At 38.6% G+C, this 26300-nt stretch overlaps 1 long non-coding RNA gene across 1 annotated transcript; it reads left to right on the forward strand.

Moving 5' to 3' along the window:
• The first annotated feature begins 21771 nt into the window (after positions 1-21771).
• On the forward strand, positions 21772-23094 carry LOC136825132 (uncharacterized). The gene is made up of 3 exons (XR_010849248.1): positions 21772-21910; positions 22526-22709; positions 23029-23094. It is a non-coding gene; the product is annotated as an uncharacterized lncRNA (long non-coding RNA).
• The last annotated feature ends 3206 nt before the right edge of the window (positions 23095-26300 follow it).

The following is a 26300-nucleotide window of genomic DNA, read 5'->3' on the forward strand; positions in this document are numbered from 1 at the left end:
GGAGGGACAATAGATGTCACAAGCATACCGCCAGAGCCATTCGCCCGCGTGTCCTGTCGTCTTGCCGGGTTCATGCCCCAATTGGCTGGCTGGAATCCTATTACAGCATGACTCGACCGAGGGCAAATTCGGTTCCTGGCCCTGGACGTTGTATCGAGACAGGGGTTTATGACCGCGCTGGGATACTACGTTGTATATCCTGTCATAATTGAACTGAACTGAACAGAATATAGAGTTCAGGCCAGAGGCCAAGAACTGGTATCCATGAAGTCGTTCAGCGCTGAAACTGAAATTGACAGTAAAAGGTTTGAAAGGTGTAAAAGGAGGAAAGCCTTCAAAGCGGTTGAACTGTGAATCAATTACTGAGAGAGGGTTGAGGAAAGTAAGATGGAAGGAAGAGAATACTGAAATTGACAGTAAAAGTTTGAAAGGTGTAACAGGAGGAAAACCTCAGAGCAGTTGCACTATGAATCAATTGTTAGGAGAGGGTGGAGAGTAAGATGGAAGAAAGAGAATATGAGAGGAGGTGCAGTATAAGGAATGAAAGGGGTTACAAAGAACCTTAAGTATTACCTACAGCGCACCGCATGAGGTGCACTGACGGTACTACCCCCCTACGGGAACAATTGACCTGGATAACCACAGCAACTAATTTTTTATCGACAAAGCTCCCGTCCTTCAACGCTGGTTATGCCACTAATGCTCTAAATGTATATCTACAATAATTTCGACCCACAATCATAACAATAATTCAAGCTTCCAAAGAATGTTGGTTTCAACCTCCCACCGCAGCAGACCCCACACTGCAGCAGTAACCGATCATGATGCAGAGCCAGTGATTTTTCATCGCCCTGGGGGAGACGCGAACCAGCGACATCTGAGCGGCGTGTCACGACACTAGCGACCATACCAGCAATAAAACGATCAACGTAATTTACAGCATTTATCAAATGGACATGATACTGAGATAAGCTTGTCTGTGTTGGCCATTGACAGGTGGATAAATCACGGGTATAATGGGAGTGTTCCACGTTGCCTGAGCCAGCAATAACACCATTAATTGATAGCATTCCATCGCTGCTCAGACTTAGAGCAGAGCTGGCCCTGAAATTCCTACATAGATGCTGATAGCAAGTCGATGAATATGAAGGCTCCCGACACCTGAAACATTAGCGATTATTTTTTTTTTATGAGAGAGAGAGAGAGAGAGAGAGAGAGAGAGACCTTTCCCTTATGCTATATTAAAATCCATTACTCTCCAGTCATTCTTAAAGAATATTTTTTTTTTATTTCGTGTACTGTATGAGTTCCTAATTTTACTTTTATAATACGCCTATCCACATATCGTAATAAACCAATTCACCCCTAAACTGATACCGTACGTTAATATGCATGTTGTTCTGCCACACGAAGAAGAATGTCCAAAGCGATTTACCAATGAAACCTACAACAAAAGCGGTGTCATATAAACCACGTCTTTCAGCATCGTGCTACCAAAGTTTGCATTATAAAAGATGGTGTCACACCACCGCAAATTATGGCGTCCTGCAGCGTCTTGGCACCAAAGCTTGCACCAATGAAGTCGGTGTCAAACGTTTTCTGGCGTCTTTAGCATTTTACCACCAAAATTTCCATCACTATTAGCGGCGTCACACGACCGCTTTTATTTATTTATTTATTCATTATTATTATTATTATTATTATTATTAATTTTTTTGGCTGTTTTAACTTCTTGCCACCAATCATTCCATTACTAAAGAAGGTGTCCCAGAACCACATTTTACGGCATGTTTTTGCATCCTCCCATCAAAGTTTGAAACACTAAGGGCGGTGTCACACGACCAAGTTTTCTGGCGTCTTTCAGTATCTTTCCACCAAAGTTTTCATCAAGTCGCCACTTGTTCTACACAGGAGCAAAACTGAAGTCTGTTCTTGAAGGCTAGTTCAGGCTATTTCACAGCTGTACGAAATTCGAGACTAGTTATGTCACTGATCAGTTTGCTATATCCATGGGAAACGCGCGCGTGTGACACAGCCGTAAGACAACATAAAAAAAAAATAAGCAGAGTTCGTAGCTACGATAACCTAATTAGCATACCTAGCTGAACTTAAAGAAAAAAAGGAAAAAACAGAGGAAAAACGATGATACCTATCAGAACTCAAAGAAAAAAACAATGGAGTAACAACGGAACTCAGTAGGAGTCAAATACGCATTTTCCTTATAAGCAACGCCCATTACCGAGAGTACCTAATTACTCTAAGACGGTGGAGACAGATATTATATCCTATAAAAATCTTTCGTGAAAAGGCCACCGGATTTTGGAAATTTCTGGAGGGCAGAAGCTTCGTAGGTCTTTTACCCTTCCAGACATTAACAAAATTAACGCTTTGGAAAGATGGATCAAAGATTAAACCGATGTTAAAAAACCAATATCCTGAAGCATAAAATTTAACTTTTATTTAAAAAAAAAAATTAGACGATACCAAATGTATCGACAGGTCAAAGAGAAGTGTCATTCGAAAAAAATGGCGTGAACAAAGCTGTGGTCATTGCCGCCAAGTTAAGGAAAAATGAACGGAAAGGCCGTTCCCTTACAGTCTTCTGGCTATACGCAGCCTAGGCGGGTGAGAGAGAGAGAGAGAGAGAGAGAGAGAGAGAGAGAGAGAGAGAGAGAGAGAGAGAGAGAGCTAACTACAGCAGCATCAGTTCCCATTATCCGGCTTACAAGCTGTCGGACGTAGACAGATGCTGGCCATATGACATCTGGGACAGAGGTCTTAAAAGTTATTCATCTGCCGTTTGTCGGACGAGTCCATTTACTTCTCGATGTAATACACGGCCGAGGGATTTATGGCATAAACGCAGTCTATATGACGTAAACACAGCCTATATGACGTAAACACAGTCTATATTACGTAAACACAGTCTAAACGACATAAATACAGTCTATATGACGTAAACACAGTCTAAATGACATAAACACAGTCTAAATGACATAAACACAGTCACAATCTGTAGGACATAAACACAGTCTAAATGACATAAACACAGTCTAAATGACGTAAACACAGTCTAAATGACGTAAACACAGTCTATATGGCGTAAACACAGTCTAAATAATATAAACAGTCTAAATGACATAAACACAGTCACAGTCTATAGGACATAAACATAGTCTAAATGACATAAACACTGTCTAAATGACATAAACACAGTCTATATGACGTAAACACAATCCATATGACGTAAACAGTCTATAAGACATAAACAGTCTAGAAGACTTAAACACAGTCTACATGACATAAACACAGCCTATATGACATAAACAGAGCCTATATGACATAAACACAGCCTATATGACATAAACATACTCCAAATGACGTAAACACAGTCTACATGATATAAACACAGCCTATAAGACATAAACACAGTCTAAATAACATCAACATAGCCTATATGACATAAACACAGCCTATATGACATACACAGCCTAAAAGTCCCATAACACTTTTATTTTTAGCAGATGTACTGCTCATCTTTCTTGTGATTTTGACAGTGAGGAAAAGGAAAGCAACCCAGTTTTAGTTTTCTGCAAAAGAAAACTACCTTTGTCTGTCTGTCGGCACTTTTTCTGTCCGCCCTCAGATCTTAAAAAGTACTGAGGCCAGAGGTCTGCAAATTGGTATGTTCATCTTCCACCCTCCAACCATCAAACATACCAAATTGTATCCTCTAGCCTCAGCAACTTTTACCTTATTGAAGGTTAAAGTTAGCCATGATCGTGCGTCTGGCAACGATATAGGACAGGCCACCATCGGCCCGTGGCTGAAAGTTTCATGGGCCGCGGCTCATACATCATCATACGCTGTACAGAAAACTCGATTGCGCCGAAGAAACCTCGGCGCATTTTCTACTTGTTTTTATTAAATATGCTGATCACGGACAATGGGTGACTGTGAAGTATTCTTATTTTTTTCAACAAAGAAATGGAAGGTTCTACAGAAGTGGGGGACGTTTCATTCCCGTATTCATGGACTAATTTAACTGAATTTATTTAAATGGCATGGAATATAGAGTTTAGGCCAAAGGTCAAGCACTGGGACCTTTGAGATCATTCATCGCTGGAAAGGAAATTGAGAGTAGGTAGGTTTGAAAGGTGTAACAAGAGGAAAACCTCAAAGCAGCTGCACCTAATAATCGTTAGGAGAGGGTGGATTGCAAGAGCGCTCTAACAACCGCGCATAAAAGGTAATAATATATATATATATATATATATATATATATATATATATATATATATATATATATATATATATATATATATATATATATATATATATATATATATATATATATGACATAAATAAAACGTTCAGAAGCTGTTCAGTGACTAACGATTAGACTCGTTCCACCTATCTCAAAGCACAAAAGGAAAATCCCCCAGTTTGTTAGAATATTTCAGCAACATGCCCTCTGAAGGACTTGGGTACAGCCAAAACCTTTACAAGCGGTGTCGTGCCGTTATTTCCGCCAGTCGAAACAGACAAGCAACCATTACAAGAAGGATGGGAAAACTGTAAGTTACATAAAAACATCCAAACTCTGAAATACAAACATCGAAAAAGCTAAATTTTCGAATGGATCGACACGAAAGTAGAGAAAAGCAACTGCAACATATTCGGCGCAAAGTAAAAGGAGAGGAAAAAAAAAAGGTTCGGATATCTTCAAAGGGTTTACAATCCGGATAAAATTGCAATGCCCTTGCAACTTCGACAGGACTTTGGACAAAAAAAAAAAAAAGTGGCAATACATTCAAAATTCTCTCCGTGTACCAATTAATAGCTAGGAATTCTGTCACCTCAGTGCAAAGGCTGGACAGGGATGCCAAACTGAAATTCCTAAACATTTCTCACTTTCCCACATAGAATTACAGTCATTTCACCTCCATTTAAGAATCAGGAAGTCCGGAAAACGAAAATCATTAAAGTAAGAAAAAAATGTTCAAATTTAAGAGTAAAATAGTGGACGTAATTTTAACGCAATAACCAGCACTCGGTAAAAATAGGGCGAGAAAACAAATAAAACGTTTACTCAAGTTCGACGAACCTACAGATTATAGGATCTTGCTCGCCGAACACTTCACTTCTATAAAGATGTGTGGCCAAATTTATTGTGATAAAGCAAAGGAAAATACTACGCACATAAACTTCTAAGTGCAACTAAATATACCATCCACATTTTGAAAAAAAAAAATTTCTTTTTTGTTTCTCCCATTTCCTGGATTTTCCCAGAGAACAAAGACCAACTTTTGGGCAATCCATAAAAATATATAGCTATATTAATTGTAATAAAGCAAAAGAAAATAATACCTACATAAACTTCTTGTAACTTAATATACCATCCACATTTTAAATACGAAATTTTTTTCTCGCAATTCCTGGATTTTCCCAGAGAACAAAGACCAACTTTGGGCAAATCCATAAAGATATATGGCAATATTAATTGTAATAAAGCAAAAGAAAATAATACCTACATAAACTTCTCAGTATAACTTAATATACCATCCACATTTTAAAAAAAATTTATTTTTGTTTGAACAAATCCAGTGTTTGCTAGTCTGAGATCAACGGGTAACCGACACTGCTCCGACGTTACCGTCTTCTCAGATTTTTCAAAAATATTTATATTAAGTTTTCAAAAGACTCAGATACTAACTTCTCATTGGGCAAGAGCCAGTGCTGGTAAAAAATCAAAATAAACACGTATCTGATCCTTCGTTTGTTCAGACTACGCGTATTTTAAACATAATGATAATTATCTTATAGTTTCAGTGACAAATCATTACTGGCCATTTTTAGATTTCTCAAAAATATTTATTTTCAAGTTCTCAAAACATTCAGATACGAACTCTTCTCAGGGCAAGGGCCCGTGCTGGTAAAAAATCAAAGTAAACACGCATCAGAGCATTTGTTTTTACCATTCACACTAAGCGTATTTTACGCAATGATAATTATGTTATAGCTTCAGTGACAAATCATTACAGGTCATTACATGAGTACACATTTAATGAAATAATAATGACAATGCTATTCGATAAACCTCCAGTTACGGAATACCGAGAAAATTTCATTGGACTCTTTCCAAAGAACGATGGATATCACTGAAAATAAATAAAACTACGAGTTAAGAAGAGAAAATGCGCTTATTCACAGTCATATGTTACTGAAACATCTTCAGCAATTTAACAAGAATGATCGAGGATGGAGATAAATAAGTTAGACTGATACCAAAAGTGTACCGGTAAATAAAAAACTTTTTTTTCTATTAAATACGATATGCCCACCTACATTACAGGATCTCTGGTACCTTATCTTACTACATCATTATGATGTTCATGAAATAATGTACAAATGAAAGAATCCAAAAGAGAAAGCAAAATTCTGAATGCATAGATATATAATTATAAACATATATATATATATATATATATATATATATATATATATATATATATATATATATATATATATATATATATATATATATATATATATATATATATATATATATATATATATATATATATATATATATATATAGGAGAGGGGAAACACTGGAGTGCCATGAGGCCTTTCGACTGTCTGTCGCAGCAATCCAGTGTTTCCCCTTTCCTCGTGGATTTTACCTTTATTTATATATATACATCACGTTCCATATTTTCGTATTCAGTTATACATACATATTATATATATACATACATTATATATATATATATATATATATATATATATATATACATACATACATACATATATATATATATATATATATATATTATATATATATATATATATATATATATATATATATATATATATATAATACATATATATATATATATATATATATATATATATATATATATATATATATATATATACTAATTCCATCATTCATTAAAATAATAACAGAGCCCACACACAAAAAATAAATGAGTAAAATTAAGAGAATTAAAAAACAAAAAGAGAGCGCTCTATAGTACATTTTCGTAATGCATAACGCGGGCTACTGATAACATCGCAGAGAGAGAGAGAGAGGAGAGAGAGCACCCAGACCAGAAAAATCCCACTCCAGGCTGCATTCAGATCCGAATTGGACCGCGGATAATCACTTTACGGTTTCGTTTTACGCCCCTCCTAATAACAGAGAACGGGGGAGATTAAAACGCGCTATAGAAATACGATCGCCTTAATCAGCAGACGAGAGAGAGAGAGAGAGAGAGAGAGAGAGAGAGAGAGAGAGAGAGAGAGAATAAAAGCTATAGAGTTAAGCAAGGCGACCCGCCATGCTTCAGCCCGTAATGAAAGGGGGTTCCATTTTCTTTATTTCGCCGGGCGCGCAAACACGATGAATTGCCCCCTTACCACGGGATTAATTAAGATTACCTTAGGCTGGGAAAAATTGGATTCACCGTAGCATTACATAAGACTACTTAATTAAATGAGAGAGCTCGCATCACTCTCTCGGGTTTGTGTTATGGGATAATTACGCGAGTGAGTGCAAAGATCTGTTAATTACGAAAAATAATCTGGTGAAAAACTGTTCACTGTGACAGATATTGCCAAGGTTGTGTTTCTGAAAATTTTTAACATGCATACATACACACATTACATTAAGAAATTTTGAGTTTAAGTGTGTGTTTGTGAGTGCGTCCAACTCCTCCCCTACATTTGCACCTAACCAGTTTGAAGATGGTTGCGTGCGTCCAACTCCTCTCCTACATTTGCACCTAACCGGTTTGAAGCTGGTTGCGTGCGTCCAACTCTTCTCTTACATTTGCACCTAACCAGTTTGAAGATGGTTTCGTGCGTCTAACTCCTCTCCTACATTTGCACCTAACCGGTTTGAAGCTGGTTGCGTGCATCCAACTCTTTCTCTTACATTTGCACCTAACCAGTTTGAAGATGGTTGCGTGCGTCCAACTCCTCTCTACATTTGCACCTAACCGGTTTGAAGCTGGTTGCGTGCGTCCAACTCTTCTCTTACATTTGCACCTAACCGGTTTGAAACTGGTCGCTGGCGTTCAACTCCTCTCTTACACTTGCACCTAACCAGTTTGAAGATGGTTGCGTGCGTCCAACTCCTCCCTACATTTGCACCCAACCGGTTTGAAGCTGGTTGCGTGCGTCCAACTCTTCTCTTACATTTGCGTCCAACTCTTCTCTTACATTTGCACCTAACCGGTTTGAAACTGGTTGCTGGCGTTCAACTCCTCTCTTACATTTGCACCTAACCAGTTTGAAAGATGGTTGCGTGCGCCCAACTCCTCTCCTACATTTGCACCTAACGGTTTGAAGCTGGTTGCGTGCGTCCAACTCTTCTCTTACATTTGCACCTAAGAATTTTGAAACTGGTCGTTGGCATTCAACTCCTCTCTTACATTTACACCTAACCAGTTTGAAGATGGTTGCGTGCGTCCAACTCCTCTCCTACATGTGCACCTAACCGGTTTGAAGTTGGTTGCGTGCGCCCAACTCTTCTCTTACATTTGCACCTAACGGTTTGAAACTGGTCGCTGGCGTTCAACTCCTCTCTTACATTTGCACCTAACCAGTTTGAAGATGGTTGCGTGCGTCCAACTCCTCTCCTACATTTGCACCTAATTGGTTTGAAGTTGGTTGCGTGCGTCCAACTCTTCTCTTACATTTGCACCTAACCGGTTTGAAACTGGTCGCTGGCATTCAACTCCTCTCTTACATTTGCACCTAACCAGTTTGAAGATGGCTGCGTGCGTCCAACTCTCTCCTACATTTGCACCTAACGGTTTGAAGCTGGTTGCGTGCGTCCAACTCTTCTCTTACATTTGCACCTAACCGGTTTGAAACTGGTCGCTGCCGTTCAACTCCTCTCTTACATTTGCACCTAACCAGTTTGAAGATGGTTGCGTGCGTCCAACTCCTCTGCTACATTTGCACCTACCAGTTTGAAGATGGTTGCGTGTATCCAACTCCTCTCCTACATTTGCACCTAACCGGTTTGAAGCTGGTTGCGTGCGTCCAACTCTTCTCTTACATTTGCACCTAACCGGTTTGAAACTGGTCGCTGCCGTTCAACTCCTCTCTTACATTTGCACCTAACCAGTTTGAAGATGGTTGCGTGCGTCCAACTCCTCTCCTCCATTTGCACCTAACCAGTTTGAAGCTGGTTGCGTGCATCCAACTCTTCTCTTACATTTGCATCTAACCAGATTGAAACTGGTCGCTGGCGTTCAACTCCTCTCTTACATTTGCACCTAACCAGCTTGAAACTGGTAGCTTGCATCCAACTCCTCTATTTGCACTTAACCAGTTTGAAACTGGTTGCTTGCATCCAACTCCTCTATTTGCACTTAACCAGCTTGAAACTGATCGCTTGCATCCAACTCCTCTATTTGCACTTAACCAGTTTGAAACTGATCGCTTGCATCCAACTCCTCTATTTGCACCTACCCAGTTTGAAACTGGTCGCGTGAGTCCAACTCCTCTCTTACATTTGCACCTAATCAGTTTGAAACTGCTCCTACCTTTGCACCTAACCAGTTTGAAACTGGTCGCGTGCGTCCAACTCCTCTCTTACAATTGCACCTAACCAGCTTGAAACTGGTCCACATAGGTAAATTTCACGAAGAATTTAGAACGGTGCTTAACAGTGTACAAAGTCTCGGCGGCCTTGAGGCCAGTGTTCCAATCTTATGATTCCCCGACTCAGATCTGTGATGATATGAAATTGGAAGAACAACACTTGGATACCATAACCTCACATAGAAATACTTCGATTTTTTCCTTTTCTTTTTATACGTAGAAATGGACTCTCATAAACCATATGTGACTGGTCTTTTTATTTGAATACTGTGTTAATATCTCTTCCCGTTTTGGGAACATTTTTTTTCTTAAATGGGAACTATGACAGGAAGTTTTTTCTGTTGGGCCCACAACCTAAAATTTCTGGGTGACTGGATGTTGGCTTTTGGAGCCGGCCAGACAATTTCGTTGTTTTCTGCTATTTTTTGGCGTCTTTGAAATATAACAAGTATTAAAAGATGTATTACGTACAAAATTTCCAGAGATACCAAATGTCCTCCTTTTCACTCAGTCCAGCGATCTTACTTAATATGTACGAATTAGATATGCGGGTATGTCATTTACACAATCACACTTTTATATACATTCATAATGAATATGTCTCTGGAACTCAGTGCATTAGACACGAGACTGTTGTTAGTGTAGCGGGAAACCATTACATTTTTTACAGTATCTTTTCATGGAGTTCCATATCGTGTTTTTTTTTTTTTTTTTTTTTTTTTTACATCGAATATGGCTTCATTACCTTTCAGCCTGGACAACACAGGGCATTCTTCTGGTATACTATACATATACATACATGAACTCGCGTGCACACAAACACACACACCGTCTAAAAATGGTGGCTAATATGCAGAGGACTCTACACGGTTTTGCTAAACGATACCAAGTTAGAACGCTAATAAAAAAAATGCGTCAGGATTGACCATGAAACAGTAATAATTTTAAGACAATATTATTCGTCCAAGCAAAGTCAGCAAAAGAAAACCTTTCTGTACAGCCGCTACAGCGTATAATCAAGGCCACCGAAAATAGATCTATCTTTCGGTGGTCTCGGTATAATGCTGTATGAGGCGCGGCCCATGAAACTTTACCCACGGCCTGGTGGTGGCCTGGCCTATATCGTTGCCAGACGCACGATCATGGCTAACTTTAACCTTAAATAAAATCAAAACTGCTGAGGCTAGAGGGCTGCAATTCGGTATGTTTGATGATTGGAGGGTGGATGATCAACATACCAATTTGCAGCCCTCTAGCCTCAGTGGTTTCTAACATCTGAGGGCGGACAGAAAAAGTACGGACAGAAAAAGTGCAGACAGAATAAAGTGTGGACGGACAGACAAAGCCGTCACAATAGTTTTCTTTTACAGAAAACTAAAAAAACTAACAGACTGAAGGGCAGAGGACGATTCTAGAGAACAGCAGCAAAATTTGAAAGGCCCTGATGAGATAATCGGAAGGATGGTAAATAATTACAATATCATACTTACCGATTTATGAGCAAACACCTGCGTCAGTTACTGATCACTCCAAAAGGGATAACCAATTGTGGGAACTTACCTGTGGAAGGAAAAAATGAATTTAAGAATAATAACAAACTTTATTACGCCACAAAATATAAAAAAAAATCATATTGTACTGTATCTAATAGCAACGATTCATATATTATATAATACATATATACATACACACATATATATTACATAGGAAATAGGAATTTTAATAGGAATATACTGTGTTTGCCATACATGCCAGCCTTCGATCATATTATCCACCCACTTAAATTATTAAATGTGACTTCCAACGTGAGGGATTTTCATGTGAGTAACTGCGATCTGGTGTGTGAATGCACTTGTTCTCCACATTCTCCTTCTTTTCTCAGGCATTCTCGTCAACTTTTGACGCCTGCCTCGTAAGACAGTATATGTGTGCGCGCGCGCGCATGCGCGCGAATAGTTCGGAGAGCATATTTTTCGTTTACTGGCCATTAAAAATACCATGTGAAAATCTCAATTAAAAAAGCCGTAAAAATATTTAAATATACAAGAAAATCCTTAAACTAAAATGTCAGTAAAAAAATTTAAAATTACATAGAGTATATAATATAATGGAAAATACTATCATAAAAAAAAAATAATCTAAAAACACTTAAAATCGGCCAGGTAAGGAAAGAACTAGCTGAAAGAACTAGCTGTCAGCGGTGGCCGCTCGGTTCCTTTACCTGTTGCTGACGGACTGATGTCTTTAGCTGGCTTAATTATATTTATCGTCGCTTTTCAGAGCTTTTGCCTAAATATAGCTTTCAATAAATTATGTTTTAACTTTTATGTTTGTGTAATTTTCACAATTTAACACTATAATTTTTTTTATTTTAGTGGTTAAGGGTTTTGTGGTTTTGAGTAACATTTTTGGAATATCTCACTTGAGTGTTTCATACTATTTTTGTCCCAGTAAACCGAAAAACGCCCAGCAGTCAGCTATAATATATACACATTTCTACATGTATGAGTGTGTATGTATGTATGTATGTATGTATGTGTGTATATATATACACATATATATATGCGTGTATATATACATATATATGTATATATATACACACACAAATATATATACAGTATATATATTATTTCTTTTTCTTCTTCCTTTTTTCCAGAAAGACGGCTATGAATAGCAATATAACCAGTGCCATTATTACTCGCATTTAGTCAGCGTATTCTATTTTTTAAACTGCAGTCCTTCCTTCACTGCTTAACATCGAAGGAAAAGTTTTAAAGTCAAATATTACTGACAAATTCATTAAATGGTATAAAAAAATTGTGTTGAATGAGTCTTGGGGTCGTCAGAGAAAGTATACAAAAACTAACAAGAGTGGTAGGGTAGATCCATCTGAGTCACTGAGACTGATCTGCTGACACGCGAGGTCAGTAAACCATGTGACAAGATTGATGCTCCTCCCTTATCAAAATGGATGATGATGATCAATATAGAATTTAGGCCAAAGGCCAAGCACTGGGACCAATGCGGCCATTCAGCGCTGAAGCGGAAATTGACAGTAAAGGTTTGAAAGGTGTAACAGGAGGAAACCCTTGCAGTTGCGCTATGAATCAATTGTTAGGAGAGGGTGGAAAGCAAGATGGAAGAGAAAATACGAAAGGAGGTACAGTAAAGGGAACGAGAGAGCGGCAGTTTAGGACGTAAGGAGGGCAACTGTGAGGATGAAAATGGAAAGACACCACTGATGCAATTACAAGGGAGGTGCTGTGGTACGGTGGTGACTGTGTGATGGCGTGGCTGGCTAACATATGTAAGGTACGTTTGGAAGAGGGAAATGTTCTAAGGAAAGGGAGGAGAGAGGTAACTATTTCTTTGTATATAAGTTGAAAGTGTCAAAGGAGACTGTAAGAATTGTAATGGGATAGCATTCCTCAGTGCACCAGGAAATGTGTATGGTAGGATTTTAAATGTGTATGGTAGGATTTTAAATGTGTATGGTAGGATTTTAAATGTGTAAGGTACGATTTTAACTGAGGAAGTAATGGTTCCAAGGGATAACGTCTGGAAAAGGAAAAAGGAGTGTGGCCAACGTTTTCATGAAGCAGTTATGTGACAAGTTTGAAAGTAGAGGAAAATAACTTTATTTGGGAGACATGAACCTGGAAAAAGCTTAAGATAGAGGTGACAGAGGCAACTTGACGGTCATGAATGATGTACATTTTACTGAAGATAAATCGAGAAAACAAAGTTTTCATGATGTAGGTGGGAGGGTCACTGGCTCGGTGTGGATATACAAGCTGAGACAAGGATGAGGCATTTCTTTGTGGTGGTTCAAGACTTCTGTGGATAGAGTGATGCGAGGAGTCAAAGAGAAGATGGCTGATGTATATAGGTGCAGAGTTGTGGAATAAACAGATGGGTGGTGAATCAGGAGTTACAGAAAACACCCTCCAGAGACTAACAAAGAGTTTGAAAAAACTTATTCTTGTTAAAATGGTAAAAGAATTGGATACAGAATTTTGGCCAAAGGCCAAGCACTGGGACCAATGAGGTCATTCAGCGCTGAAACGGAAACTGACAGCAAAAGTTTGAATGGTAAAGACTGGTAAAAGAGTATTCAAGTATAAAGCAAAAACGAAGCCGCAAAACAAGTATACAGTTCCATTCCTCAGAAATATGATAGTTCATTTGGACGTTTCATTTCAATAACATAACTAATACGAATCGATACGTAACTTCAGCTCACTACTGTAGTCTTCTGCATCGAAAGTAGACTGCTAGTAACATCAAAAGACACACACCCACAATTATTCTCTTCTTTCAAAAAACCGAGAATTCTTATGCCCAAAACAAGCAATAGGCTTTTTCTAGTTACCTCAAACAAAAACTAATTTCACTTCAAGACTCGCTTTATTGACAAAAAGAATGATGTTATTAAAACCATAACGTAATTATTTCGAAATTCTTGATATCCGGCAAGTATTTACATTACAAGGTAAACAAAGTTAGTCTCTCTCTCTCTCTCTCTCTCTCTCTCTCTCTCTCTCTCTCTCTCTCTCTCTCTCTCCAAACACAAGAAATGCTAAAACTTTGACCTGGCACGCTGCTTCATAACAAGAAAGAAGGTCTAATTTCAAAAAGGTCTCTGAATGTCTATTGGAGGTCGAGCGCCTCCCACGTCAGAATATTAAGCACAAAGGTCAAACCATTCTAGTCAAGGAAGATAATGATAATAAGGTAACTTTACTAACTAACCTCAAACCCTGACACAATAAAAGGGAAAACATTATCGAAAGAAAAACAATTTTAACTACGATTAAACAACGGAGCATTATTAAGAATAAATCTTAAAACCTTCACTATAATATTTCATACAACCATGCCGTTCAGAACCAGACGCATACAAAGCATTTCTGATATAAACATGAAGAGAACAGGTAATTACCACTGGAGAATGGATAAATGAACAGGAGTGAAGTTCATGAACTTAAGTCTACAATTCATATTGACTCTTAGTTTACAATTTATATTTGCTCAACCAAGAAAACGTTTAATGCAATACTCGGATGCCTGAAAAAGCAATGCCTCTTCCCTTGTAGAGTTTTCCTTAACCTGGGTCTAGAAGTTAAAGATATAGTTTACACATGGTGAGTGGAGAGAGAGAAAGAGAGAAATGGGACTTAAGGATTAATCAACCTGTATGGAGAGAGAGAGAGAGAGAGAGAGAGAGAGAGAGAGAGAGAGAGAATAAGACATAAGGATTAATCAACCCTGTAGAGAGAGAGAGGAGAGAGAGAGAGAGAGAGAGAGAGAGAGAGAGAGAGAGAGAGAGAGAGAGAGAGAGAGAGAGAGAGTTCTAGAAATCAAAGATACCGTTTAATTATTTTGAGTGGAGAGAGAGAGAGATAGAGGGAGAAATGAGACATAAGGTATTATCAACCTGTAGAGAGAGAGAGAGAGAGAGAGAGAGAGAGAGAGAGAGAGAGAGAGTCTATGTTAAGTGGAGAGATGAGAAATAAGACATAAGAGATTAATCAACCTGTATGGAGAGAGAGAGAGAGAGAGAGAGAGAGAGAGAGTCTATGTTAAGTGGAGAGCTAGAGAGAAATAAGACACTAAGGATTAATCAACCTGTATGGAGAGAGAGAGAGAGAGAGAGAGAGAGAGAGAGAGAGAGAGAGAGAGAGAGATCTAGAAATTAAAGATACAGTTTAAACATGTTAAGTGGAGAGATAGACAGAAATGAGACATAAGGATTAATCAACCTGTATGGAGAGAGAGAGAGAGAGAGAGAGAGAGAGAGAGAGAGAGAGAGAGAGAGCGTTTTCTATAAATGAACACAAATTAGCGCAAAATTCCATATAAAACTACTACACGACGTAACTTCAGGACATGGGATTTTGAACTGACCCCAAACAAACACACAGACATCTGTGCAAGAGGCACAATTATGATACGATGTAGCATATGGCCATAATATGAAACCAAAGTTATTAATCAAACATACAAAAATCATTTATTATATAGGGAAAAATAGAATTACAAAATAATTCTGACTTGAAACGGCAACATATAATGAATGAGCTTGGACCAAAGACTTGCAGAAATGCAAAGATGAGGACATTCCCAAAGTAGTTATTATTATCATTATTATTATTATTATTATTATTATTATTATTATTATTATTATTATTATTATTATTTCAGCAGATGAAACCTATTCACATGAACAAGCACTCCAAAGGGGCCATGACTTGAAATTCAAGCTTCAGAGAATATTATTATTATTATTATTATTATTATTATTATTATTATTATTACTTCAGTTGATGAAACATATTCACATGAACAAGCACACCACAGGGGCCGTTGACTTGAAATTCAAGCTTCCAGAGAATATAATTATTATTATTATTATTATTATTATTATTATTATTATTATTATTATTATTATTTCAAATTCACATGGAACAAGCACACCAAAGGGGCCACCGACTTGAAATTCAAGCTTCCAAAGAAAGTTGGTTTCAACCTCCCACCGCAGCAGACAACCCACACTGCAGCAATAACTGATCACGATACAGAGCCAGTGATTTATCACCGCCCTGGGGGAGACGCGAACCCGCCACATCTGAGTGGCATGCCACGACACTAACCCACTATACCAGCGGATCAGCGAGGTAAAGGTTCCTTTGCCACGCCTCCTCATACGTCACCCACGGGCTCCAATGACGTCACATCCCCAGAAGGTGGTCAGCCTTTTTCAGTGTGTCTTGTGGGTGGAAGGACTTTTTTTTTTCAAGGTTAAGGGCGACTTGAAATTGGAAAAGCTCGACCACACAAATATTTCTGATTTTGGAACGCCAAAAAAATGGTAATCTCAACAAATCGGACGGTTTTATCGAAAGCAGATATAATCGATTCCAGAGTGATTCCATGTCTATTTGAGGGAAACTATTTTTTTATGTGAACATAAAGCCGTAATACTAACAGTACATAAGAGAGAGAGAGAGAGAGAGAGAGAGAGAGAGAGAGAGAGAGAGAGAGAGATTCAATTCCACAGTGATTCCAAATCTATTTAAGGAAAACTATTTTTTTTTATGCGAACATAAGAGCCATAATACAAACATGTAGAGAGAGAGAGAGAGAGAGAGAGAGAGAGAGAGAGAGAGAGGTAATCAATTCCACAGTGATTCCAAATCTATTTAAGGAAAACTATTTTCTTTTTATGCGAACATAAGAGCCATAATACAAACATGTACATAAGAGAGAGAGAGAGAGAGAGAGAGAGAGAGAGGTAATCAATTCCACAGTGATTCCAAATCTATTTAAGGAAAACTATTTTCTTTTTATGTGAACATAAGAGCCATAATACAAACATGTACATGAGAGAGAGAGAGAGAGAGAGAGAGAGAGAGAGAGAGAGAGAGAGAGAGAGAGAGAGAGAGAGAGAACGATATATCCGTGATTGCGATATCAAGTAATACATACACACAACATTTACATATTATTACGGAATGACCTGTACGCCAGCACCAATACCCGAGAGGACACGAATTAATTTTGCTCCCAAAATGAATGAATATCCAAACGTGGAGTCCCGGTCAAAACGAATAACGGGGGCTGGGCGGATATGACCGGGCTTTGCATACCGAAACCCGAATTAGATTAGGAACCCTTCATGCCAGATTGCAGAAACAGATACTGGTAAAGAGAATGCATTGTGCGTTTTCCGTTCGTTCGGGACGATCTAATCTACAGTATGATGCAATCTGTGGCATTACAGCCGTTTTCAAAAGATAACAGCGTTCATAACAGATGTAAAGTTTGTAACATGTGTAAGATTTATTACCCAAGGCATCTTGTCTACGAAAATACAAAAACAATTATTCTTCGACAAAAATAAGAATTTTTCCAACTTTACTTATATATTTTCAATACGTTTATAATTCCTGCGTTCATCTCGTAAGATCTATTACCCAAGGCATCTTGTCAACGAAAGTGCAAAAACAATATTTCTTCGACAAAATTAAGAATTGTTCCAACTTTACTTATATATTTTCAATATGTTTATAATTCATTCGTTCATCTCTTTATCTGGTGAACAGTTTTGTCTAGGAAAATTCAAAAATAAGTATTCTTCGACACAAATAAGAATTGTTCAAACTTTACTTATATATTTTCAATATGTTTATAATTCATGAGTTCATCTCTTTATCTGGTGAACAGTTTTGTCTAGGAAAATACAAAAATAATTATTCTTCAACAAAAATAAGAAATGTTCAAACTTTACTTATATATTTCTAATATGTTTATAATTCATTCGTTCACCTGTTCATCTGGAGAACAGTCAGTAAGGGACATGACTACACGGTTCTATCTCGGCCACTTCATGAGAAAGAAATTGCTAGGCATTACTTTGGGAGGTGAAAAGTCAGCTGGTACATGAAAAATACAGCGGCAGCGTTTCACATTCTAAGCTCTACGTTATGAAATCCTGAACACACCGGGTTTTATCGAAAGCAGATATGATCAGTTCCACAGTGATTCCAAGTCTAAGAAAAATTTTTTTATGTGAACACAAAGCCATAACACAAACATGTACAGAGAGAGAGAGAGAGAGAGAGAGAGAGAGAGAGAGAGAGAGGGGGTGTTTTCATTAATGAATGCTGTTATTTCATACGAAAAAGGGATTACTATATTTTTAGAGAGAGAGAGAGAGTTTTGTAACTGAATGGAATATATTTTATACCAAAAAGTTATTACTATATTTTATCTGAGAGAGAGAGAGAGAGAGAGAGAGAGAGATGATGTTTTCATCAATGAATGCTATTTTTTCATACGAAAGAGGGATTGCTATATTTTATCTGAGAGAGAGAGAGAGAGAGAGAGAGAGAGAGAGAGAGTTTTGTACCTGAATGGTACATGTATACTTTATACCAAAAGTGAGTGCTATATTTTATCTAAGAGAGAGAGAGAGAGAGAGAGAGAGAGAGAGAGAGAATCTGGACTATCCACACAACGCATCGAGAGCACGGCATCGACAGATACGCAGCAATCAACTCATCCCAATAACGCCTCTATTAAAGGCAACGGCCTTGCAATAATCCAAGGCTGGAACAGTCATTAAGATCACTTCAGATACAATTAAGGCCAAAACATTAAAGTTTGTTCAACGGACAAACGACCTCAATCGGAACTCATTTGCCGGGTCATCGATTCCGGAGCTATTTGGCTCCGGGTGGGTCTTCCCCCCTGAACCACGGTTAAGAACTGCTGCCTTGGGTCTACTTTTGGGGTCAATGCCGCAGGGAAATACCAATAGAATGTAATATAGAATTTAGGCCAAAGGCCAAGCGCTGGGACCTATGAGGTCATTAGGCGCTGAAATGGAAATTAACAGTAAAAGCTTTGAAAGGTGTAACAGGAGGAAAACCTCGCAGTCGCACTGTGAATCAACTGTTAGGAGAGGGTGGCAAGTAAGCTGGAAGAAAGAGAATATGAACGGAGGCACAGTAAAAGGAATAAAAGGGGTTGCCGATATCTTCCCTTTAATCCACACTTAAAGGTCAAAGGTTAAAGATTTATATATTGCGAGCCTTCTTGAAGATTGTTTTGCAGAGGGACCTTAGCTGTATGTACAAATTGCACAAACACACATGTATACATACATACATATATATATATATATATATATATATATATATATATATATATATATATATATATATATATATATATATAAGGTATGTATACATGCGTGTTTGCGTAATTTATACATACAACTAAGGTCCCTCTGCAAAGCAATCTTCAAGAAGGCTCACAATACCAATGAAATTCTCGAGCAATTTCCGCTATCCAGCCACACGGGAATCCGGCATGGTAATTCCAATGCATGCTAGACCACTTCGTGGAAACTGATGCTCCCCTTTCATACATCTGGTAAAGTAATGCAACCGTGAACACCAGGTATCCCAATAAACGTTGAGTTGCGCCGAGTGTATGAATTTGTAAAAAAAAAAAATAAATAAATACAAATACATTTTGCCCCGTAATGGAAAATGGATAAATATCAATTGTTTAATTTTTCCGATATGTTTTTAACTGTTTCAAGGAAACTGAAAACGTCCAAAGTTTTGAAAGAACGAATTAAAAGAAATGGAGTTCAGAACAGTTTTAGAAAAATAATAGCTCTCATGAATTGAGAACGTGTACCCTTAAGAAGGCGCAAGCATGTGTCAAGAACGGGCTGTTTACCAAATTTATATATGCTCTGTGCCCATCTAGTGCATCAACTGTGCCCAATTGCAACAACCCCCAACCTCCCCACACACACACACACACACTCCCTTCATGTCATGTAGCCTCGTGTTACCCTGGTCCCATTGTGGAGGTTTCCGATCCAGGACCAGTTAGTTTTCTGTAAAGGAAAACTTTTGTGCCGGCTGTGTCTGTCCGTCCGCACTTTTTTTCTGTCCGCACTTTTCTATCCGCCCTCAGATCTTAAGAACTACTGAGGCTAGAGGGCTGCAAATGGGTATGTTGATCATCCACCCTCCAATCATCAAACGTACCAAATTGCAGCCCTCTAGCCTCAGTAGTTTTATATTTTAGTTGAGGTTGAAGTTGGTCATAATCGTGCTTCTGGCAAACGATATCGGATAGGCCACAACCGGCCTGTGGTTAAGATTCATGGGCCGCGGCTCATACAGCATTACACCGAGACCACCGAAAGATAGATCTATTTTCGGTGGCCTTGATTATACGCTGTAACGGCTGTACAGAAAACTCGTTTCTTCGGCGCATTTTTTACTTGTTTTTCAATGTCCAAAATATGTGGGGGAATTGCCTTTCCACATTTTGAGTCAATCCACCGTCCCTTTCTGCCTCCTTGCTTATAACATTTATTCTTCACACTGCTTTTGTTAGATTTCATATATCAAACATCACCTTTTTGTTTTTGTACACCTCGATGAAAGGATATTAATGACGTGATATCATGAAATACATAAAAGCAAAAGTACGCAGATAATATTGTGTTGTTTCAAAAATACAATACTTCAGCAAAGAGGTTTATATTTGAAAAATCTGCCATCTTTCCAAATAAACTTAACGGTGCCACTGCAAAAGCAAAGGTACAGTAGTTCCACCCATGGAGCCAAGGACCATATATTGTAAAACACTCCTGCTGCTCAAAAATACCCTCTCATCGGGCAGGTAGTTGCTAACATAATATACTGTTCTCTTACACTTTGTATCCGAACGTGGAATTTGTTTATGTGATCAGTGATCAAATGAATTTAGGCGTATTAAATCACTAGCGTTCATTGCTGTGTTGCACCAAAAAAGTTACTAAAAACATATTGGTTTTGAGTTATGGATAGTTTTGAAGCAAGAATTCCTACTACAAAATGCAGTACTTGGCAATTTATATTGTTGCCATGAGTCCCTTGATTACACAAATGCAGTTATAATATATACATCCATATATATACATACATACATATATATATATATATATATATATATATATATATATATATATATATATGTGTGTGTGTGTGTGTGTGTGTGTGTGTGTTACACAGACATACGCATATGGCAGTGTAATATGTTCGTTGTCCCGTAATTGCGCATGTTGCTGCGCGTCCGTGACTCGGGAGCCCGGGAAATTTCAATGGTGTGCTATGCAGTGTAGATAAGGTGCTGTGTGATGTAACGCTGTTTTAATTGTGGCCTCTAAGCAGTAATTAATCGTTATCAGGAATATAATATCTACATCGTGAGAAATTACTCTCACAACGATTTTTTCAATATTTTGTGTATTCACTTGTTTCCATATTATCCATCTCTTTCTATAGAGTTATTAGTAGCTTATGTCAGTGAAATCTTCCCACCTGCCCAGTTAAGGCGCTCTCACTATAGCAATATTTTTGACTTTGAATTTGACGTCAACTTTAATGTTTTGACGACGACTTTTAGTGTCGTCGTCACGAATTTTGAAAGCGATAACGATCGAATTCAACTCCCTCCCTCTACCCTACTCTACCGTCGACTTTATCGTTTGTTTACATCTGGGAGGAGGAGGGCGCGCATTTCAAGACATCAAGAGAAAGATGGAGGCTTGGTCATCAGTCATCAGAGCAGTTTTGGTAGAAGATTTGAGGGGGAGACGGTGCTTATGGGACCGCAAGCATGATAGTTCTATGAAAAAGGTCTCAAGATGAAGAATTATGAAGAAATCACCAAGCGACTCGGGGAAAAGTTTCGGAACTTGCTGACCTTCATACAGGTAGAAGTCTGCTACTCTATATCTGGAATATCAGATTGTCTTATAGCCTAGGTCTACTCTCGTTATGCTATCATGTGTGCATTATCAAATTACATAAACACAAATCTGTGATATTTTAGTGCTTCTCTAGCTTCATTTAGGCTAGTAGCTATTAGGCAACAGAACCTGACTGGGTAGGCTACAGAACCTGACTCTGGTTAGGCTACACAGACTGGTTACCTGACTCTGGCTAGGCTACAGAACCTGACTCTGGCTGACTCTGGCTAACCTGACTCAGGTTGTGTAAATAAAGTTAGGACTATTCTATTTTTCAGCGGCAATGCTATGCCTAGACCTATATAGGCTGGTCTAGAAGTAAGCTATTCCTAGCCTAGTTTGAACTACTGCCGACTGTATACTAATTAGCCTAGAGAGCTTGGGTTATCCTAACCTAATTTTCACACTTCACCTAAGATTTTAAACGTGCAGGCAAGTCTGCAACCCATGCCCTGAAAGAGGACATCATGCTAACCTAGCATGAAACATTTAATATACCTAAATAATTTCTGTAAAGATATTTAGTTCATTAGTTAATAATTTTTATATCAAGCTAAATATATGTTTTTCCCCTTTCAGATCAAGTGTGGGCAAAATTTAGTAATTTGAAGGGATACTTCATCCATGAATATAAAAAAATTCAGGCTGCTCCAAGTGGTTCATGTGGTAAACCAAGCTCCAAGTGGGAATTGTTTGATTTGATGTCTTTTTACATGATACAGTGGCTTCACAACCTACATATTCCAGTGACATTAATGAACAAGTAAGAGTATATACATATGTGTATTACATTATTTACATAGCAGTTTAATAATAGGTATAATTACTTGGCATTTAAGAATCAAATTTGCACAATAAACCTGCTGTAGGCCCAGGTAAGCAAAAGTGTAAGGTTAGGTCAGTAAGGTCAATAGAAAAATCTAATATTTTTAGTTATGTAAAGGGAATTATGCTTGCCCTTCCATAATCTTAAATTATCAGAATTACTAATGCATCATTACCTAAAACTGATCCATTATACAGCAGTTTATGTTATCAACTTATTCATAATAGAGTAATATATATATTTTTTTTATTTACAGGTAAATCCTATAGATAATCCTCTAGTTATTGAGGTTACTCAAAACACTTTTGATGAATTTCAAATTCGGAGAGTCAAGTCAAAATGGGTTCTTCAACTCAACCTGTGTCCCCAGCTTTGACCTTTCTAATGGAAGTTCTGATCGGTCTGTTGCACCAGCAACTTCCGCAACTTCATCTCTACAGAACCAAAAAGCAAGTAACAGTAGTAAGAACAGGAAGCTACAAAATTCATTTGAGGAAGAATGCTTGCAAACCCTCAAGAATTGGGCAACACCAGTACGCCTAACGACCTAGGTTTCAGTGTGGGAAAAACAGTTGAGGTTTGGATAAGGTCCCTACTAGTAAATGGACAAAGGTTGCAGCAGCTAGGATTTCCCAAGTCGTCCTGGAAACTGAGGGGAATATGGCTTACCTGATGATAAAGTAGGTTAACAGTAGTTATCAATTTGGTGCTAAATTCTGTCAGTATTTAATCTCTGGTGGTAATTTGAATTTCAAATACATGATCTGTAAGACCTCAGGCTTTCTAGTCTAATCAAGTTCCTGTAGCTGTAAACATTTTGTATACAATAAAGTTCAGTCTAATCAAGATTGATGTCATGCAGCTTTAAACATTTTCTATGTAATAAAGTTGATTAAAGCAATTTCAGGTTTGTTTCTCCAGGTATCGCAGGGTACATATTTAAATTCCACATCGCTCTTCATAACTTTCTTATAAGTACTGAGGAGTAAATAATAATAGCAATTGAACAAATAATGAATTTTATTTTAAGATTACTGTATATACAAATGCAAATATTCAAAGGCATATGGGAGAAAATGTCCACTAGTGCATATAGGCTCGTTCATCTTGGAGTGGTACTGCCCCTTCATTATTAAAGTAATAATCCATTAATGTGTTCCTTACATTTTTGGGCATCACTGGTACTACGTCCGCCATGTCCAGGACTACTATCCAAACCACTGTTTGATAAACTCTCTTATTTCAGAGGTGCATACAAATTCTTAGATTGTGCACGGATAGAATTATGTAAAACCACTATAGCAAACAAAATGTCCTTTACATTGTTTGGACAAGTTTGGATAGGTTTTGATAACACCTTAAATACTACTGAATGATACCAAAGGCATTTTCTGATATGCGCCTTGCTCTTGACAACCTATAATTGAATATAGTTTTTACTTTGTTTAATTCCCTTCCTGGAAAGGTTTCATCAAATAGGGCTTAATTGGGAATGCCTCATCACCAACAATGACATATGGGCTTTGCTTATCAGTGAAAGGTAAGCAACATGATGATGGGATATTTAAAACTTCACTATCTATTGCTTCCTTTAGGCTACACCTATCCCAACCCCACCGTTGCTGGCTCTTCCATTAGCACCTATATTTACATACAGGAAACATAAGATGCATCAACTAAATGCCATCATGATCATACTAAAATGACCTTTATAATCATGGAAACCAGCACCAGAATGTGTGGGCTTTGCATTAACACCCTTTTCCCATCTAGTGCTATAATTTGGAAAATTCCATTGCTGGAAATAATGCAGAACAATTTCATTCCATTCCTCAGGAGTTGATGAAGTTTTAAATATTCTGTTTTCATTATGTTGTATATGGCTCTGCACATGTCTCTGGTATGAGGATGAAAACCAGATTATGGCTAATTATATATATTCTAATGTACATACTGTAAACCTTGCATTTTGCCTTGACATATTGTACTACAGCTTATCTGGAATTATCAGTTAATTAATAACCATACTGTCATCAATTATAAAGTTTAAAATATAATAGTGCAACCACAAAATTTACTTTTTTTTTATTATAAATTGTGTAAACACGCAATTATTTTTAATTATGTTACCCAATTAATAGACAGTATAGCTAGGTTAGGTTAGGTGGTTGTTTTGAGATTGGTAATACTTTACTAACCTAGCCTAGGCTACTTTGATGCCTGCCATTAGGTTGCAGTCTAGTCTGGGTAGCCTTATGTACAATTTTATCGAATACCTTAATCTTAATCTTGGCCTTGGCTAACTTATGCCAAGACCAAATTTGTCCTTTCCTCCCCTGAAAATCCAAAAAATGTACACCAGCCTAGACTAAGCTTACTTTTTTTTCCTACAGGAATCTATCAAACATGAATAGCAACCAAAAACGAACAGTGTACAGATACAAAATGATCAGCATCTTTCATGCATAACCTAATTAATACACCAAGCCTAGGATATATTAGCCTAGTCTAGGCATAAACAATTCAAGTAACATAGCCTACCTGTTGCTAAATAACGAAGAGTGAGGGTCAATCGCTGTGCAGCAGACACAGCTTTCCTCATTTTAGTATCAGCTTTTTCAATGTGAGGTGTCACCAGGTTTAACAGATGAGCGAACTGTTCTTTCGTCAATCTAATCCAGTTCTTCATGGCGGACGGCGTCGACCCTGACGAAGAGGTGGGTGGCGGATGACAATTCTGGCGGTGTGAAGGTGGCCGACCTCTCGGTGTACGTGCGCTTGCAAGGGGCGAACTTGCCGGCCACGTCGTGGAGTCTCTGCAGTGATGGGATGTGGCGATCTTCTGTCACAAGTTCGCCCGGGACCAAGAGGGGCTCACCGTAGGTTTTTTCGGCTGCGGATGGGGTGCTGTCGGCTCTGGGGGTGGTTCTCAAACCGAGGAGGACCCACGGCAGCTGATGTTTCCAGTCCTCGGCGGTGCAGCGGGCCATGAGGGACACCTTCAGGGATCTGTGGAACCGCTCGACCAGGCCGTTGGCAGCCGGGTTGTATGCCGTGGTGGTGTGGTGCGTGGTCCCCAGCAGCTGAGCCAGGGCGGACCACAATTCGGACAGGTTGTGATGTGGTCCGGGACGCTGAAGTGGCTAACCCAACTGGAAAGCAGGGCCTCGGCACACGCGCTGGCAGTGGCTTCTTGCATAGGTGGCCGGGCCACCTTGTCAGCGGTCTACCACCGTCTGGAGGTATCTGGACCCGCCTGACGGGGAAGGGGCCCGATGACGTCGACATGAATGTGGCGGCGGCGCTCTGGCTGCGGGAACTCGCATACCCGTACTGCGTGTGACGACCCACCTTGCTGGTTTGGCACTGCAGGCACTGTTTCGCCCAGGACGTGGCGTCCTTCTGCACCCGTGCCAAACACTTTTGAGAGCAGCTTGGCCATGGTTCTGCCAGAGGGATGTGAGAGGCCGTGAATTATGTCAAATACCTGGCGGCGTGAGGCTGGAACCAAGGGCGGGGCTGACCCGT

Source organism: Macrobrachium rosenbergii, chromosome 37 (genome assembly GCF_040412425.1).
Source record: "Macrobrachium rosenbergii isolate ZJJX-2024 chromosome 37, ASM4041242v1, whole genome shotgun sequence".
Lineage (NCBI taxonomy): Eukaryota > Metazoa > Arthropoda > Malacostraca > Decapoda > Palaemonidae > Macrobrachium > Macrobrachium rosenbergii.